This window comes from Xenia sp. Carnegie-2017, unplaced genomic scaffold (genome assembly GCF_021976095.1).
Source record: "Xenia sp. Carnegie-2017 unplaced genomic scaffold, XeniaSp_v1 HiC_scaffold_8, whole genome shotgun sequence".
NCBI classification, from domain to species: domain Eukaryota; kingdom Metazoa; phylum Cnidaria; class Anthozoa; order Malacalcyonacea; family Xeniidae; genus Xenia; species Xenia sp. Carnegie-2017.
Window position 1 is genome coordinate 127,163 of NW_025813548.1, and position 18,559 is coordinate 145,721.

At 34.5% G+C, this 18,559-nt stretch overlaps 3 long non-coding RNA genes across 4 annotated transcripts; all 3 read right to left on the minus strand.

The window, feature by feature from the left end:
- Positions 1 to 70: 70 nt before the first annotated feature.
- Positions 71 to 728, minus strand: LOC124459353. Its single transcript, XR_006953579.1, has 2 exons — positions 672 to 728; positions 71 to 118 (listed from the first exon to the last, which is right to left on the minus strand). It is a non-coding gene; the product is annotated as an uncharacterized LOC124459353 (long non-coding RNA).
- A 1,207-nt stretch (positions 729 to 1,935) lies between these two features.
- On the minus strand, positions 1,936 to 3,317 carry LOC124459338. The gene is made up of 3 exons (XR_006953572.1): positions 3,206 to 3,317; positions 2,794 to 2,980; positions 1,936 to 2,351 (listed from the first exon to the last, which is right to left on the minus strand). It is a non-coding gene; the product is annotated as an uncharacterized LOC124459338 (long non-coding RNA).
- Positions 3,318 to 4,675: 1,358 nt separating this feature from the next.
- On the minus strand, positions 4,676 to 7,912 carry LOC124459334. 2 transcript variants are annotated; one of them, XR_006953569.1, is made up of 7 exons: positions 7,903 to 7,912; positions 7,759 to 7,826; positions 7,623 to 7,689; positions 5,954 to 6,008; positions 5,296 to 5,344; positions 4,791 to 5,240; positions 4,676 to 4,730 (listed from the first exon to the last, which is right to left on the minus strand). It is a non-coding gene; the product is annotated as an uncharacterized LOC124459334 (long non-coding RNA). The 2 variants fall into 2 exon arrangements; XR_006953570.1 differs by lacking the exon at positions 5,296 to 5,344.
- Positions 7,913 to 18,559: the final 10,647 nt, after the last annotated feature.

The following is an 18,559-nucleotide window of genomic DNA, read 5'->3' on the forward strand; positions in this document are numbered from 1 at the left end:
GAAGTCCGACTCTTATTGAGACACAACTGTTCTAATTTTAAGCCAATAACTATTTAGGGAAAAAAACTAACAATTCCTGCCTTGATTTTCTTCCTCTTTCATCCATCCTCTTTCATTCCTAAAAAGAAACATTTATTTAAATGAAAATGATCAAGTTCGAAAGATTTAAGTGTTAGTTAAAGACACAGAACATGGGTATTAGGGATAAAAATCAAGTAAGGGCAGCGTGATGTTTGTAGGTGGGAAATAAATCTTCAAGGGATGGAGGGATGTAAAGTTGGGATAATCCAATCTTGCAGAGATTAAACAGGGATGCTTTTGGGAAGTCTGACTTTCATTGAGACAAAACAGTTCTAATTTAAAGCCAATAAATATTTCAGGAAAAAATAACAATCCTGCCTTGTTTTCTTCTCTTTTCCATCCTCTTTCATTCCTAAAAAACATTTATTTAAATAGAAAATGATGAAGTTGAAAGATTTAAGTGTTACCCTTAGGTTACCCTTTTAGTGTAAGATTTTATTCTATTCTTGCTGTGCTTAAACAGGGATGCTTAATTGAGAGGTTTGTGTCTTGTTGAGACGAAACTGGGATACTTTATAGGGAAGTCTGACTCTTATTGAGACAAAACTGTTCTAATTTAAAGCCAATAAATACTTGGGAAGAAAACTAACAAATCCTGCCTTGATTTTCTTCCTCTTTCATCCATCCTCTTTCATTCCTAACAGAACAGAAAAAACTACAAAGTAGAATTTTTAAACTTGGCCATATTATAGATATTCATATTGTCTAAAATATATCCAAAATCTGGAAGCACAAAATTTAAAAGGAATAATACTCCTTGAGAATGTACTCTGGTATAAACTGTGAAGTTGGCACCACTCTCGACAAATAGCTCTATAGTTAATTATTAAAGATCATATTAAAGCGTATTCGTCATCCGACTTTGTTGATGATTTTCTACAACATTTATCTATATATTCTGGCCAAGTTTCAAAAAATTCTACCGTGCAGTTTTAAATTATAGGCTGCTAATTAAGAGAAATGTAATATAAATCTTAGTGTTTTCTTCAATTTCTTGACTTTTATACATTTTTTTGTGATGGTTAACGACAGTAAAATAATAATAAACAGTTAAGAATTTTTTTTTACTGTTGTTTTTGATGGAAAACGTGTTTTAAAGACGATTTTTCAATTTATCATTTTAAATAAATTTTATTGGAATGTGGTGCCTTTTCACGGTAGTTAGTGATTTGCGCGCCATTTCATTTACCATTCACCATGCTTTCAAATGTTTTCTCCTCCTGATTTCAATCAACGAGTATCATTTCAATATTAATAATATATTACTTATATATTTAGTCTTCATGAAGTTCAACAAATGAAATGAATAAAATGTGAAGTCATTCCCCTATAAACCTGTGAAATATGTTCATTGAAACTTTCACTTGTTTTATTTACTAACAAACACACACCGACGACTTTTTCTGTCAGGTGTAAACAAAGCAAACAACTGAAAGAAACAATGTGAAACATGGCGGCGTTACCTTTTCTCCTCTCGTCGTAGTCATTTTAAATCATAGTTTCGCTTCTGCTTATAACTCTCAGATGCACACTTTTTAATCCGTCCTCACACTTCACGACTGAAGTAATATTGCGAATTTTTCATAATATCAACGCAATTCAGCCTCAAATTACACCTACCGAGCCATTATCAAATGTAGTCACAACAAGATGGCCGCCATCTATTTATTTGACATCCATTTCATCCCCGACTTACGTTTATTAATGCTTCAAACCCTGACCTTTTTATGAACTCAATGTTCAAACCCCTTCCTTGCTTGCCGCTTTCCCTGTACTGCCTTCGCCCCCCTGACTTACTGCTTTCCCTGTACTGTCTTCGGCCCCCCTTGACTTACTTTATACTGCAGATATTATAGGTCACCATATTCATCAAATTATACAAATTATTCAGTAAATATTTAAATTATTCATATTACTTCAAACATATTCGGGTTCATTATGATCATTACAGATATTATAATTACTTTAAACTATTGACAAAAGACAATTTACAATATTATTTTATCGCATTTATCTATCAAAATTGTGTGGGGCAATTTTGACAGACAAAGCATTTAACTTAAACTTCATCTAAATAAAGTAGGAAGGAAGGGGAACTTCCAACTTTATTTAGATTGACAATTATACTTATAGTGGAGCCAAACTATAATCTTAACTATATTACCATAAGCAAATTCACTGAACATCAATTCTGGGCTGGTTTTCCTTGAACAATTACCATTAACAGCATTATTATCATCGTTTCACTTCAATTTCACTTGTATCGCCATCTGAAAATAGAATGTGTTTCCAATAGATTTTAAACACAAAAACATATTTCATTTTGATGAAGTAAAAAAAATGAAGATTTTTCATGTTTAAATTGGGTTGTAACATATACAACAAATTGCTCATCGTCGGTTTTCAAATTATGGCAAAAAAGAATGTTACTAAAAGAATGTATAATCTTTGAAGATGAGTCATCTCAAAAGCAATATCTGCAAATTACAACCATTTACAACACAACGCTTCAATAATTGACACAACAAAGTCAACTCATGGTTTGAAGAGTTCCGCAGAAGCCGCATTGTCATCAAAAACAAGCATCGTAAGGCAAAAACTGCAACGAAATTTTAGATGGAAAATATAACGAAGCAGCAAAAATCGACGCAGAATTTTAAAATCATCTCAAACGAGTGTGCCGTTAAACGCATATCAATTAACAAAACATACCATGTTTGTTGTCCATTATCTGCTGACATAACGTGCAATTTTTTCCCAATTACTCCATTTGCAGCCAGAGTCCATTGATTTTACTTCTTTTTAACACACTTCTTTTGCATTTGTAGCGCACCAATGTTCATTACATTGAACTCCACTGCTTACAATCTTTGACGATGAGTCATCTCAAAAGCAATATCTGCGAATTAAAACCATTCGCAACAACGCTTCAATAACCTGTGCGAGGGAAACTTAAACAGAAGTTCAATTCTTGGTTTAAAATCGCATAAAACACTTCGGAAGAAATTCTTCTTTTCTCAAAAAACAGGCATCAAAAACATAACCAAGAAGCGAAAAACGTCAATCATGGCAGCGACTGTCGTACTTAAAAAAAAACATCTGAAGAGACAATAACAAAACATACCAATTCTGTTTTTCATCTATAGTCCATAATCTCTTAAGACTTAGCCCAGTTTCTTCCCCAATAACATCAACATTTCATTGAAATAGTAATTTAGTCCAACTGCTGAGATGTTGACAGATTTTTCAAACTCAAATTGACTAAAATACAGATGAAACGAATTCACTGTATTTTAGTCCATTTGCTTCTTGTCATCAACGCGGGGTAAATTACTCCAGATTATCGTACTTTTGGTGAAAATCACCAAAAATTCAACAAACATTACAGTCATAAAACACATATTTTCGGACCAATTTATAAAAATTCCTGGGAATTTTTCAAAAGTTAGAAATGTTTTTAAAAAACATGTTGAAATGAAATAATTCTTTCTTCAAACAGTACATAAGCTGCTAATAATTTCTACACGAAAAAAATATCACTGAAATAAATTCTCTGGAAATTTTCCATAATATTACAACAAACTAAGAAATCTTTGTACGCTTTTGTCAGAGTAATTTACCCCTCATTGTCATTTAGCTCCACTATTGATTTGCATCACAGCTTTAGTTGCTTTCATATCTGAAATGATTAAGCACAGAAAAAGAAATATCATCTCAAGTATATTATTCATGAATGTAAATAAACTCATATAAACAATTACAACAACAAACCAGTTTTGACGTTACAACTACTTTCATTTATTGCAGCATGTTCTTCTTTCTTTTATGGGAGTCCACACACAAACGAAATCCATCACCTTCTTCATTTTGCATGAGCTTAAACAAAAAGTGCTTAAAGAGACAAAATACAATTAGGAAGAAATCAAAACAGTCATATAATTGAAATACAGAAATAACAACTTCCCTTTTATTCTTCTCTATCTTCTCGGCCTGCACGATAAGGAGCCTATTCCGTAACCTAACTAAGATCGGGATCGAGAGAGAGGTATATCCATAGTCCGGCGTGTGACAGTACCACCTCCCCCGCTCGTCGTGGCCCCGCATGCGCCTTATGTTTTTTATGATATACTTTCGAAACATGTGTTAAAAAATGAAACATTTTGGAATTATATGGTCAGAAGTGAAACATTGTCGAAATATGTAATCAAAAATTTTAACATTAAATTTTTTAACATTGTTGAGAATTTTTCTTTGTCAATGAAGAATTTCCTACCTAACCTTGAGTATTACAATTTGTTACTTACTCACAAGCAAAACAAAATAATACATACAATGGCAAAATCAGAAATTGAAATTGTTAACTAAGCACTCCCCACAAATGCTTAGTTGCAATTTGACCGCTTTTAACTCCCCTTCTGTTAAAGAAGTTGACATGCACTTTCATCATTGTTCAGAAAAATCACAATTGTTAATAAATCTTTTTGTCATTTTGGTACAAGTAGTAACAAGTTGTAATGCTCCTTACTTGGTTGGTACCAATACTCCTTCATGCATGCACAATCATTCTTTTTTAGTTTTCACATAATGAAAATTCAGGAAGTCATTGGGTAGCTGGGTCAATGTGCGGTGACGCCACCCAGCCAGCAGAGCTGAAAAAACAACATACAATTAACGATAATTAATACAGAACTGCAAACAAGCAAACTTACCTCAGCAACGCAAGTTTCTTCCATTGTTGCTGAGATGGAAGTGGGCTTAATGGATTTGTTGACGTCTTGGCAAAGATACATGTCCCCGTATTGACCTTCAAGGCTAAGGTGGTTCCTCGTCAAACCTTATCCAAACATTAGTAAACTCACCAGCTTAAACCTTACAATGACACCAACTACACACAATAACATAGACCCTTTTATTTTGCTCCCTCAGACAAACAAAGGAACTTTTCTTAACTTAACTGCTTGACTTAATTATCTAAGAATGTATCTTTATCAGAAAATTTCATTGCGGGAGCCTAATGGGGCGCTCTAGTCCGACATGACCACGTTACGTTAAAGCGAGCTCCGAAGAACACGCAACCCGTCCTTTGTCAGGGACCTTCTCTCAGCGCACCTAGCTAAAGGGAGGGAAAAGGAGCAGGCCTTGTACCACACGATGATCATCTAAAGCAAAAAAAAAAGGAATGAGAAAAAAAAACATTTTAATAATTATTCCCACCGTCGATAATCCTTGAACAGATACTCAAGCTTTTTCATCAGCTTGTCACCTGAAACAATAATCAAAATAACAGGAATTAAAAAGCGAAATAGTATTAAATGATATGTTTCATTATTAACAATCAATTAATGACCAACAACAACAGTAACTGTTTCAAAGTGTGTGTATTTTTATTACAAGACAACATATTCTTAAAAGCCTTCGTTTTGCTGTTTATAGTTCAAAAACAGAAAAAATTAACATTTCATACATACAATGCGACATGTACACACGACGAACGACACTTTTCGCTTTATTACAAAAAAAACATGGCAAAACGGCAAATCATTCATATTCATTAATTCATCATATAAAATTCAAAATTTTCAATCCTTGCCACGCCCCAACAACGGCTTTCCTCCATTGTCAAGTTGACTTTTTTGTAAAGGAATGATGTGTGGTTAAAAGAATGTGTGCCGAAAACACTAGTTTTAATTAAAGTCATGAAAGCCGCGTTTCATGATGAAATCTTTGTGACCATCTATAAACATCTTTACACTTTTCACAAGATCACATTCAGTTTCAGTTTCAAAATACAAATTTCTTTCGTAAATATAAAGCATTGTGTAAATGTTTGGCTTTCTGCTAATAAATAAGTAATAATGAGCAAACTACTTACATCATGTGGCTTTGCGCTTCGTAAACATTATTCTTCATGTATGGCGGTGTCAAAACTAAAACGAGAATTTCTTCTTTTAATGTATATTGCTCTATAAATGTATTTTTTGAGGATGGAGCAAGAGGCCGCTGAGTATCTGTCCATTGTTGCATATTTCAAATGGTTTTGAATAAATGTCGGAAATGTCGAAGAAAATCTTCCACCAATAATTAAATATAATAGATTTTACGAGATGATTTTCATCACAATACCTTTTTAAAGTATTCCTGACTCTGGCAAACGTGAAAATCAAGTTGTTGTTGATTATATCCGCTAAATACGATTGAAAAAACATCAAGCCAAGAATTATCTAAAGATTATATAACATAAACTTACCACCACATCGCTTTCAACTTTAAAGATAATGGCTTCTTCACCAAACTTCAACGAACGAAGTGTAACATTGCCTAAATATAAAAAGTTATTTTGCAAAGGAAGCAAAACGAGAAATGAGACAAACAATCAAACAATCATAATTGTCACAAGAAAACCACCAATACTTTGCATAAATCATCAAATTCACAGTATACTTTGAAATCACAGTCCAAACTTACTTTATTTTACAAACATACAATGCGAATTGTACAGACGACGACGACACTTATCACTTTATTAGAAAACACGTCATATAAAGAAAGAAATAGCCACCGTAAGGTTGCTGCAAAAGTGCAACGTCAATTTAAATTTATTGCAAAACATCAATCAAATTCATTCATATTCATTGCACAAGTTTAAATTCATCATATAAAATTGAAAATTTTCAATCCGTACCACGCCCCAACAACGGCTTTCCTTTAATCTTGCAAGTTGACTTTTTGTAAAGCATTGATGTGTGTTTAGTCTCTTTTACCGAGAATTTTCTTGTAGATGGACAACATTTCGAATTAGACAGAATATTTCACAATAAAAACCGTGTGTGAAAACGAAACTTGTAAAATTGTAGTTGTTCATTTCTTTTTATGCAAGAGAGAAACCGCATGTTATTGGCAGCCTTACAGATCTTCTTTCTCAATCAGTGTAAACCATATATTTTCTTTTACTGCTCAACAATCTTTTAAAGAAAAAGAATGTGTTTGAAACCAGTTTCAGATTATATTTTAAGCCATGAAAGCGCATTCAATGATGAAATCTATAAACATCTTTACACTTTTCTAAAGATCACATTCAGTTTCAGTTAAAAATTTATATTTTTCTCGTTATTATAAAGCATCATTTAAGTTGCGTTATTCATAACAGCTTAGCTTTCCGCTAATAAATGAGTAATGAACAAAGTACTTACAACATGTGGCTTTGAGCTTCGTAAACATTCTTCGTTTGTGGCTGTGACAAAACTACAACGAGAATTTCTTCTTTTAATTACATATTATTACTCTATAAATCAGTTTATTGACGCTTAAATAATCGCGATTATTCTTACTACCTTGAAGCAATTGAATGAACATTGATGCGAAACGCGCAAGGCGCCTCAGAGTATTTCTCCTTGTCCATATTTCAAATGGTTTCTTTCAAATATTTCAGATAAACGGAACTTTCAATGAACTGAAACAGCACCTGGTAGAAATGTCGAAGAAAATCTTCCACCAATAATTAAATACAATAGATTTTTACGAGATGATTTTCATCACAATACCTTTTTTAAAAGTATTCCTGACTCTGGCAAACGTGAAAATCGAGTTGTTGTTGATTATATCTGTCTGCTAAAATACGATTGATTAAAACATCAGGCAAGAATTATCTAAAGATATAGAAACATGACATAAACTTACCATATCGCTTTTAACTTCATCGATAATGGCTTCTTCACTAAACTTCAACGAACGAATTGTAACATTGCCTATAAATATAGAGTTATGTTTGCAAAAAAACAAAACGAAATATCCGACGTCATATATATCACATTCCAAATTTACTTTCACGTTTTCAGCAAAGCTCTTCCTTGTCTTCATCTCATCAGGCAAACCATAATAATAATTTGACACTTCAAGGCGCATAAGAAAACCTGTACTTTCCATTAACAAATTCACAGTTTGAAAACGGTACCTGTTTCTGCCCCATTGCTTGTTAGAAGTTCATCAAACTAAATATAAAAAATGTTATGTTCAAAGTAAGCAAAATGAGACATGTGGAAGCCATTATCTCACCAAGTTACACGTTTTGCTGCAAAGCTGCTATTCATTTTTCCTGTCATACATACATAAATAAACAAACATAAAAAGTTTCTCAACGCTTTCCATTAAAATTAAAGATTCGTGGTTTTACTTGGACGACAACATGCTGCTAATCGAGACTATTTTTCTTCAATCAAAGTAAATTAAACAATGGATTTCTGTCATGTTTTGCGTCTCACATGACTCATATAAAAAAAGCATCAAACCTTCTCGCCTGAAGAAAATTGCGGTGAGTTTGCTTGCTTCTTTAATTTAATTATCACACTACGCTTACGACGACCGCCCACTTGCACAGGCACCGTTAACGAAGCCAAAAGCATTGCATATCCAATATAAATGATTGTCATCAGCTGTCAAACTTGTCATTTTTGTGGGTGTAACTTAGGCTGTTTCAAACGTCGAATTTTGCATGTGTTGAACGAATACAATAAGCAATTTTATTAGACCAAAATGCAAAATTTGATCGTGGATTTCAAACGTCAAATTTTGCTGGCGTTCAATGCAATTATTACCTTCGCTTTATCTCGTTCCAGACTTTGTTGTGAGTGAAACAGGCAAATTGTATTCGACACATGCAGAAATTGTATTCCTTCGTTTAATATGTAATTGTGTGGGTATAATTCTCGGTGAATAAAAATTACATTACTGCATGTAGGTCAAGAAATTAAGACTCGAAATAATAAAACAAAAGTAAACCAATCTCAAAAAATTCCATAGTAAATTTTCAGTTATTTGTGATAATTTTCTATTGTTCAACCGGAAACAGCAAACGTATATTATTACTCACTTTAAAAGATTTTTTTTTAAGACATTTACCATTATGTGTAATGCCCAATAACAAATTAGTACATAGTTCTCTGCGCTTGATAACATGAAAGTTGTTCTATCTACTACACACTTTTCGTTAGAGTTCATTTTATATTTCTACAGAGATTCGGCTAATATTCATAATCAATCAATTTCAACAATCAATATCACAAGAGATCACTTTATCTCACATCAACTGATTTCCGTCATTCAGTCATTACTATCAATTATACATCGCAAGTCAACAACACGAAATTTCAAAATTTTCCGATTTGAATCGAAAATCGGGTTAAAAATTAGGTTAAACTTATTCCTTTTTAGATTGTTTAAATAAAAATATATCTAAACAATGAAGTGTAACTGAAAACATTTAAGAAAAAGTAAAATTCCTGAGAAAACACAACAGACAAATCAACTAATTGTCTTCACAAAAATAATGGCCTTTGCTACATAAATACAACAAACAAAACACACTTACTTCTCTTGCAGACTTCCGACCTACTTAACTCCAAATTTCTCTCTCAAAACAAATCACCTTTTGCTACGATCGTGACTAAAAACACCACACGAGTACATACGAGTACATACGAAGTAACATACGAGTACATACGAGTAACATACGGTACATACGAGTAACATACAAAATTACATACGAGTAACATCAACCCAGTCTCTTCCTTAAATTAACTCTGCGCTAATTGTGAAAATAGCCTCAAATTGACTCTATAAAATTCGTTGACATCCATTCAAAAAACAGGCCTGGTGACTTGCCTGCCTGGTCGCAACCACGCAATCCATCATTTACCGCAATCACTATCCGCGAAGTTTTGGATATCCTCAATCGTTTATTGTAAAGTGTATGCTCTTCTGATTGAATTTTTTAAATTCAATTTAAACTTTAATATTAAGTTGCGTGGTTCGCATTATTGCTGAAATGGAAGAAAACAATGGTAGTGGTAAGTAATTTTACACATTACACTTAAGTTATAAAATTACAAATACTGAAATACATAAGGCCAATCCAGTGGCTAAATTTATATATTGAAGGCTATATTAGCTTTTTAGAAGACGTATACTTTGCTTGCTTTTTGAAAAGATAAATAAAATTCTTGTCAATTTCTCTTTGGTCATAAATGCATCTTAATGAGCAAACATCAACTCTAGTACACTATTTTACCGATAGAAATTACTATACAAAACTAACAATAGCATGCACATATGAGTGATATGATTAGCTTAGTTAGCTACACCCACTGACAGAAACAGTCCACAAGTTAAGGTAACCTTGAGCGAATATTGATTGTATAATAACAAATAAGCTTCTGAATTACAATGTTTTAAATACTAAGTAACTTAAGTTTGTCCAGAAGACTTAACAAACACAAACAAACAACATTTATATACCGGCCAGTATTAATCCCCGCCAGGGGGGTTGACCGGTCCATGAATTTTTCCACGCCACACGTCTCTATCTCTCGCCATATCTCATTATACCATACCTTCCATTCCCCATCCATCCCTCCAGTCTACCTCGTTTGCGGACTCCATCCATTCATCTTCAGGCACGTTCTACGATTCTTTTCCTTCCCTCCTTCCACATAAAATTCCACCTCCTGGCTGGCGCTTGCCAATTCTCGTACCTCCACCAACTCTTCTCTAATCTCTTCATAAGTCCTATCCATCAACATTACACCACATCATCTAAAGCATTCTCCTTTCCGTCGACATAATCTTCTCAGGATCCTCTGCTTTCCTTGCCTCTGCTCCATATCCAAAACACTTCTAACACATACCTTATACAATTCTCCCTTCTCTTCCAACAGAAGTCGACTTTCCATTCTTATTCCCGACAACTTAAAACCACCATTTGCTTGAACTCTGTTCCTCACCGCTTGTCGCATTCCACCATCATTCTTCCCATCCGCCCAAATATTTAAACCGATGCACCTTCCAAACTCCACGTCCACCCAGTTCAACGTTTGTCAGGCTCTTTTACCACTTCGACGTCCCTTCCTATCCATACTGTCAATACCATTTCATTTCCACCATTCCATTATCCATTCCACTCCTTTTCCATTCCTCCACTGTCCCTTCCACCTCCACCTTCCATCTCTTTCCTCACCCCATTCCGCCGGCTTCATGCCGTTTCCATTCTCGGTACCATTCCATGACTTTCTGCTTCGACTCCGCCACCAAGACAATGTCATCTGCATACAACAAACACCAGCATCCTTCTTTCTTCTCACTTCCTCTGTCAGTACATCCATCACGGCAAACAGTTGGCAACAAGACTGAACCTTGATGAACACCAGCACCTCAAAAACACCAGATTCAGCACCTTCCTCCGTAACCACCGCCTCTCACCTTCATAAGTCATAACTGCCCGAACCATATTCTCTGTCACACCTTTCTTACGCCCAGCGCCGTACTCAGTCACCTTTCTCGGAACTCTATCAAACGCCTTCTCCAAATCTACCACCACGTTCTGTTTCTTTCCACCCACCACATCCATGTTCTCCCGTGCATCCATCTTCCCCCATCCGAACCCTCAACCACTTTCCAAACACTCTCCTACTATCTTCCAGCACATGCTCCATCAGCAATAGTCCTGTAATTCCCACATACCGTCGCTGCTCCTTTTCCTTTGTGGCAGGACCACTGAACCCTTTCTCCATGTACTCGGCATCTTTGAGGCCCCTCAAAAACCTCGTTCGCTACATTACACAACTCTCTCCGCATAGTTCATTGTCAACATTTCGCTACCCACTTCACTCAGGTCCCGTCGCCTTCCTTTCTTCATCTTGCGCAGAGCCGCACTCATCAGCAGTCACTATTCCATTTGGCCCAATCGCTGGCTGTCCCCTTCGCAGACTGCAGAACCCATTCAAGCGGTCACAGTACGCCCTCCACACTTTAACCTATTTCCAATAACACCTTCAACTCCCCATCGTGAACACGCCGGGAGCACCCAAATATCGTTCCTCTCCTTCTTGCTCCTTCTAGAAGTTCTAAACAACGCTTTTCGTCCATTCTCCTGCATTTTTTTACGAGAGCTCTTTCTGGGTATAACCTCCAGCACAGCCCTGCTTTGAATCGGATGTAATCGATCCTATCTGCTTCAGTCCGCGACTTTCTCCACCTTTAAATACCAACTTCTTCGCTTTTAATCTTTACTGTTTCGTTGTTCCCCACCTGCCTGTTCATTCTACTACACCGCCTTTGTTTCTACCTTTATACCTTCTCGCTGCCTTTAAAACACCCTTCTCCAAACGTCCATCAGCTCCTCCACCGTCTCACCCTCAACATTCAATGTCGCAATTTCGTCACGGAAACACTGCTTCCCTTCATTCGATCGTAACTTCCGCCAAGCAAGCTTTACGCTTTTACTCTTCTCCTGCGCACCTTCCTAATTCTCCAGTCCATGACCAGCAGCTTGTGCTGGTCACACATTCTTCTCTGCGTCGCGCACGTCCTTCGTTTTCTCTCTTCACAAATTTCACCAGTATATAATCCACCACCGTCCTACTATCACCAGATTCATACGTCACAAGCTTATATTTGTCCAGAAGACTTATATTTTGAAAAAGAAAGTTATTTCAGTTAACGATAGCTAATATCATATTGCTGTGATCACCTGCAAAATACATGTCAATCTGATGTTGTACATTTTCTTTGACAATTCAAAATTATAAACAATTACATATGTAAATGTGTACAAGACTTTCCATCTGGCAATTAAACTGTAAACTATTTACCATCAAAAGAAGGGTATTTTCATGTTCAATGTAAAATTATATAGTTGACTACTGGCATTGTTACCTTGCTGTTCCTCAGTATGTTTTCTCGATATCTAAGCTCATTTTATTTGTGAAGTTTGTTAATTAGTAATTACAATATTTTAATTTTAAACATTATTTTTATAGGTTTTGATGTACTAGCTTTAGATGATACAGAATAGTGGATGTATCCCAAAAATTTGGTTCATCAAATATTTATGCAAAGAAATATGAGAAGTGTTATAGCATCCTAGAGTCATAATGATTGTGTATCAGTGATATATAATCTCAATAGTTTGGGGGCTGGTATTCATTTGAGTGCTTGTTATGCCATGCTAAGTTCTTAAAATAATTGTTTCTTCTGGATTAAAACATGCATTAATTTTTTGCTTCATTGTTGGTAAGGTTCTTAGAGCTCACATACAGAAACACAAAACAGCTCAGCAATATAAACAACATGCACCAACTTTCATTGATGCTTTCAACATGCCTAATTTTGCAGTGAGACTAAAAGTGGAATACCCAGCTTGTAAGGTTGTGATCCTGCTCCATAAGTTTTAGAGCATCATTATTTCATTTCTATTGAGATCTATTGTTTTAACTGTAAATGAGAACATAGGAGTTAACATAACTGGACTTAAGACATGGGTGAATACACCAGTGATTTTGTATTACTTTCATTGTAGGCATATCCACTGTGTAAAGAATAGATTTCAAAAGAAATGGATATTGATAAAGGTTTGAAATTTACATTGCAAGAGTAAAACTTGCAAGCTTGTTATGCTATGCTACCTCTGCTAACATTTGATTTGATGGTTATCAGTGCCATCCTGGGCATTAATGAGGGGGTGCTGATTTATTCATACATTCACTTGTGCCCAAGTGGTTTCTTTGAAACAATTCATTTATAGAATTAAGCATTTTACTGTAAAAAACACGTTCAGGCACAACTGAACTTATGGAATAGTACACATTCAACAATTTGCATTGTCGAGACAATCATGATTGCAATTTTGGAAAATATGCATCTGTGAGTCATTCTATTTGAAAGTAATCAGCATATTAATTTCACAAAAGAACAAAGTAAAACAGTATGGTAGTTTCCTTGATGTTTGAACATTTCATTTTATTGACTTTTCATCTAAAGATTATGTATAAAAGGAGGATTTGCAATTTGCAGTAACATCAATATATATGTATGTATTATTGTATATACTTTCAGGTTTTGAGAATCAGCTACTGCTGAATCATACAAATTCTAAGTGTCAGCTGATTATAAATAAGCAGTTTTTTATACCCTATCCCATTGCTTTCTTTCAAATATGCATCTAATTTTTTAAAGTAAAGAACTGATATTTAAGAATTATGTTAAAACTAAGGAAATTGAAATGATGACCTGTTGTTGTAGTTAAGAAATTAAAAGCAATTACTTTGTTCAACAACTCAACAAGAAAACATATACATTAGTTAGTACAATGCAGAATACTGTTTATTAGGTAAGGCTCAACGACACTATATAATTAATGTTCTTGTGCTATTCTACCCCTCATCATTATCATGTAGCAAGTAACAATATATAAACGTCTATGAAGTGTACACTGTGTATTAAAACTGTGTTTTTGAATTGTTGCTTTGTTTGTTTTAAATTGTGTGAACAATTGTACCATTTGTGAAACTGGGATTAAAAATACACAGTTTTCTTGCATAAAGGTTACGTAAATAATGTGATTAGTTTCATGTTTGAAGATGTAAGATCGTCCAGGTCAGTAGAGTTATGAGAAGGACTGTTTTGTTGTTGACCCTGACGTTTCGACAACCTTAGAAGTAGTCATCTTCAGTCCTTCTAAGGTTGACTCGAAGATGACTACCGTTAAGGTTGTCGAAACGTAAGTCAACAACAACAAAACAGTCCTCAGGACTCTACTGACCTGGATCTATCTAAACATATAAAGATATTCGGGTTGAAACCATTTACTTTATTACGATGATTAGTTTCGTAGTAAAGGAATCACACAACTTGTTACTGCTTGTCTTGTATCTTCACATCTGTAGTGTTACTTTTTGTATTATTCGTGTATAAATGCATTAATGCTTCCTATAAATACATCCAATTGCCTGAAAGGTTTGTACAGTAATTTTCTAGAAGAAATAATTTTACCAAATTGGTGGTGCACTTCTGTGTTATAGAGGACTAAAATTTTTTTAGACAACTTCTCGAAAGAAAATATGTAAATTGCTTGCTGCGGTGGGCAATGCATGTAAGCGATGTTCCAACTGTGGACAGCTCATTCCAAAGAGGCCTTCTTCCGTGTCAATACCACAATATTCGACCGACACAAGAGAAAATGCTGCTGATGAAAAGGGTTAGATATGTGTTCTTTAATGTATCTTAGGGTATTTGGAGCAGATGTTAAAATATCAATGTATAATTTGATTGGTTTCGGAATTGGACTTTTTTGGTAGGCTCAGACTCTTCATCAGAACCACGGTTATCATGTGGTGGTAATGTATTATCACCCATCAACCACTGGAGGTCCAACCGTCTGGGATTATGCTGCAACTCCTGGCGGCGGTTTTATTCCCAGCAGTGGTGCAATTGGAAAATCAGCCAGAAACTTGTTTCAAACCGGGATGAAAAGTTATGGCAAGTAGTAAATGAATGATCAATCTACAGATCTTTCAACGCTATCCCTGCCTCTACTATCCCTGCCTCTACTTCCCCTTCCGTGTCGTTTTCTGTTTCTCCTTCTTTTCAGCATCTTCATCTGTTACAACCTCTCTTCCAGTTAGTAGCGCTTTGTCAAAAACTCTGTTTGGCCAATTCACTTCAAATTTAACTAGGCAAAGTGTTGGTGAATTTTAACGATATAGCAATATCTGGTGGTTGTGATATTAAATCTTGAGTCTTCATAGACTCCAGTTTAAATTGAGTCATATTATACTCAGTCTAGTGTCTTCATCATGGGTGATCTGATGTTAAAACTTGAGTCCTTATATACTCCAATCTAGTAGTGTCTTCCATGAGATGATGTTGAATCTATCTCCATCTAGTGTCTTCGAGGATCTGCCAGGTTTAGTATCTTCATCAGGAGTGATCTGATGTTGAAACTTAAAGTGCACCTCCAGGCAAATTTTTGTGGTTATATCGAATCTATGTATGATGGCCAGTATATGCGAATTTTTTCGTTTATATCTTTCCTTTTTATGGCGGTTTGAAGTTGACAAAAGCACTTCTTGATGGACCATGTCCGTCGTTACAAGAACCTGGAACGAGCAAATTTTATGACGTCACGCAAGATAGCGGCAATATTAAAAATTCGCGTTATTATCAATAAAAGATTCGATTCAGGAAAAGTAACGAAGTTCAATATTAAACATAACTTCTCAACCATTGACAGAATATTGGCAAACAAAATACTCTACCATTGGCAGGAACATTGATAATTGGGAGGGGATTCATATATTCATATGTTTATTCTACTTGTAGGGTCATTTTGTTAAATTAATACTACTTTAAACTTTTTAGTTCCACATGATATCAATTTGCATTGACAATTGGGTTGTGTTGTGAAATATGGCTGCAGTGTAAATAACCGCTTTGAATTTTATATTTTTATGAAATGAACAGTCAATGGTGAGCACAAATTGGCATACTTTATGATGCTTAAGTTTCGTAAAATGGCATAAAATATCGGTATTGGCACAATATCGGCATTTAAATATCTGCTAATTGTTATAACGCTAAATATGTATATTGGTGCATCACTAGTGATAACACTTTAACATTTCTCAGAACCCAAGAATACCAGCCATGGACAATACCAACAAGTCATTATGTACTTGTAATCAAAGCTCAGGTACTGAAACATAAATTCCTCTTTGTTTTACAAATCAATGTTCAAAAATTGCAAATGATCAACGATAAATTTCAAATGTTAAAATCATGATCATGTTTTAATCGAGTAGAACTAGTCAGAATGTAACAAAAATACAGGCATTCCATTCTTCAAGAACACAAACAGCCAGTAATATAAAACCAAAGACCACAGCAAATACATAACAAGGAAAGACCACATCCTCAGTCAAACATGGTATGTGTCCACAGGTAGCATACGAAATGATATCTTACATAAGTACAGCATAGCATCAAAATCTCTTTACAACTGACAAAACACAGTTGGATAAGATGGTTGTATATGATACAAACAAGGTTTGCTGGACACATTTTTTAAGCAATCAAACCAACTTTGTCTCTCATTATCTAAACACAAGTAGAGATGGATTTACTATCAAAGTTGCAGTAGGTCATACCCATCTTAATCAACAATTCAAAGTTGCTTTCAAAATCAAATCTAAACCAAAGCATGCCCTATACAAATTTCTCTTGGATCAACCTCTGGCTTATACATCCAGGAGTCAATATCATTTAGTCATATTTTAAAACCCTCATGGGTTTCTAAAACAATGATAAAGTCATAAAACCAATGAAATGAAACATTTGCAAGTTGTAAATATACAATAATGTAACAGAATGCAATAACAGTGCCTGCCATAACTCAATGTAAATTTTAAGTAGATTTTTCTTTGTTTGGTTGGTACAATTCAGCATTTGCATGACATTGCCAAAATTATGAACACTTTCAAAAGTACCATGTTTTGGCTATGTGCATCAATGTGCAACCAGGCAATGATGCAACAAAAAATATCTAACAAATTGAAAATATAAGTCAATTGATTTCATGAACTTTTGGTTCAAAATGTATTTGTGCTGAAGCTAACAATCAACAAAATTGAGGGACATTTTTAAGCATATTAATAATAAGTAATTGCATCGTTTTGAAAACATGGACTTCTAAGTTCTTCTTTCAGACTAATGTGTTTGTTTGATAGTTAAAACTCACTTGCACAAGTTTTTTCCAAATTGCACAAAAACCATGCTATTACCTCGTGCAAATTTATTCATCATTTTAACTCATACCTTGCTAACTTTTAAAATAACCAATTATGATGCAACTGTTAACACCAATCATTTAATGATCATGTCATTCATGAGAACTGGAGAACAAGACAAACAACAGGGAACCAATGATTACAAAGGACATATTTCATAACTAAAATGAAAATATTCACATCATTTTGTTGATAAGATAAATGCTGATAATCATGATATATGTTTATGTTTCAAAACACATTTATGAATGGTGAGTATTACCTTCTTCAACTTATGAAGTAACCATCCTTGCTCTAAATTGCTTTTTGTTAAAGCATTCACCCCTCCTGACTCTGTCATAAAATAACCACCCTCCTACAAGGTGCTTTTAGTAAAGTTTTCTTTCCATGAAATCTTTTCAATTTTTAGCCATTTCAGCAATGCATTTTTGTAACGTTTGTTTCTTCTGCAATTTGTCAGCTGCATGTTTCACAATGAAAACTAGATGCAAACTTTTACTGTCAAGCAGATGAATTTTTATGATATTTCAAAAGAAACCAACAACAAGTTCACTGTCAAAATTTGAAATATGTTGAAATCAAGTAATTTCCATTTGCAGCCTTCATCTTTCAGTCGTACAAATCAAATGAAATCTCATTTGAATTTAATGACAAATGGTCAAATTAAACAAGCATTTGTTAACTCAATACATTGTTTAATGTATCAATGCTCATATGTAATTCATAGCTTTAATGGAAAGTCATGTACATTTAGAAATCTCGACGAATCGGTCAATTTGACAGTTTCCTCCAAGGTCCGAATTAGCTTTCGCAAATCGCAAATTGCGAAGTGATTTCGATTTGGCGAAATATTGCGAAGCAAATTT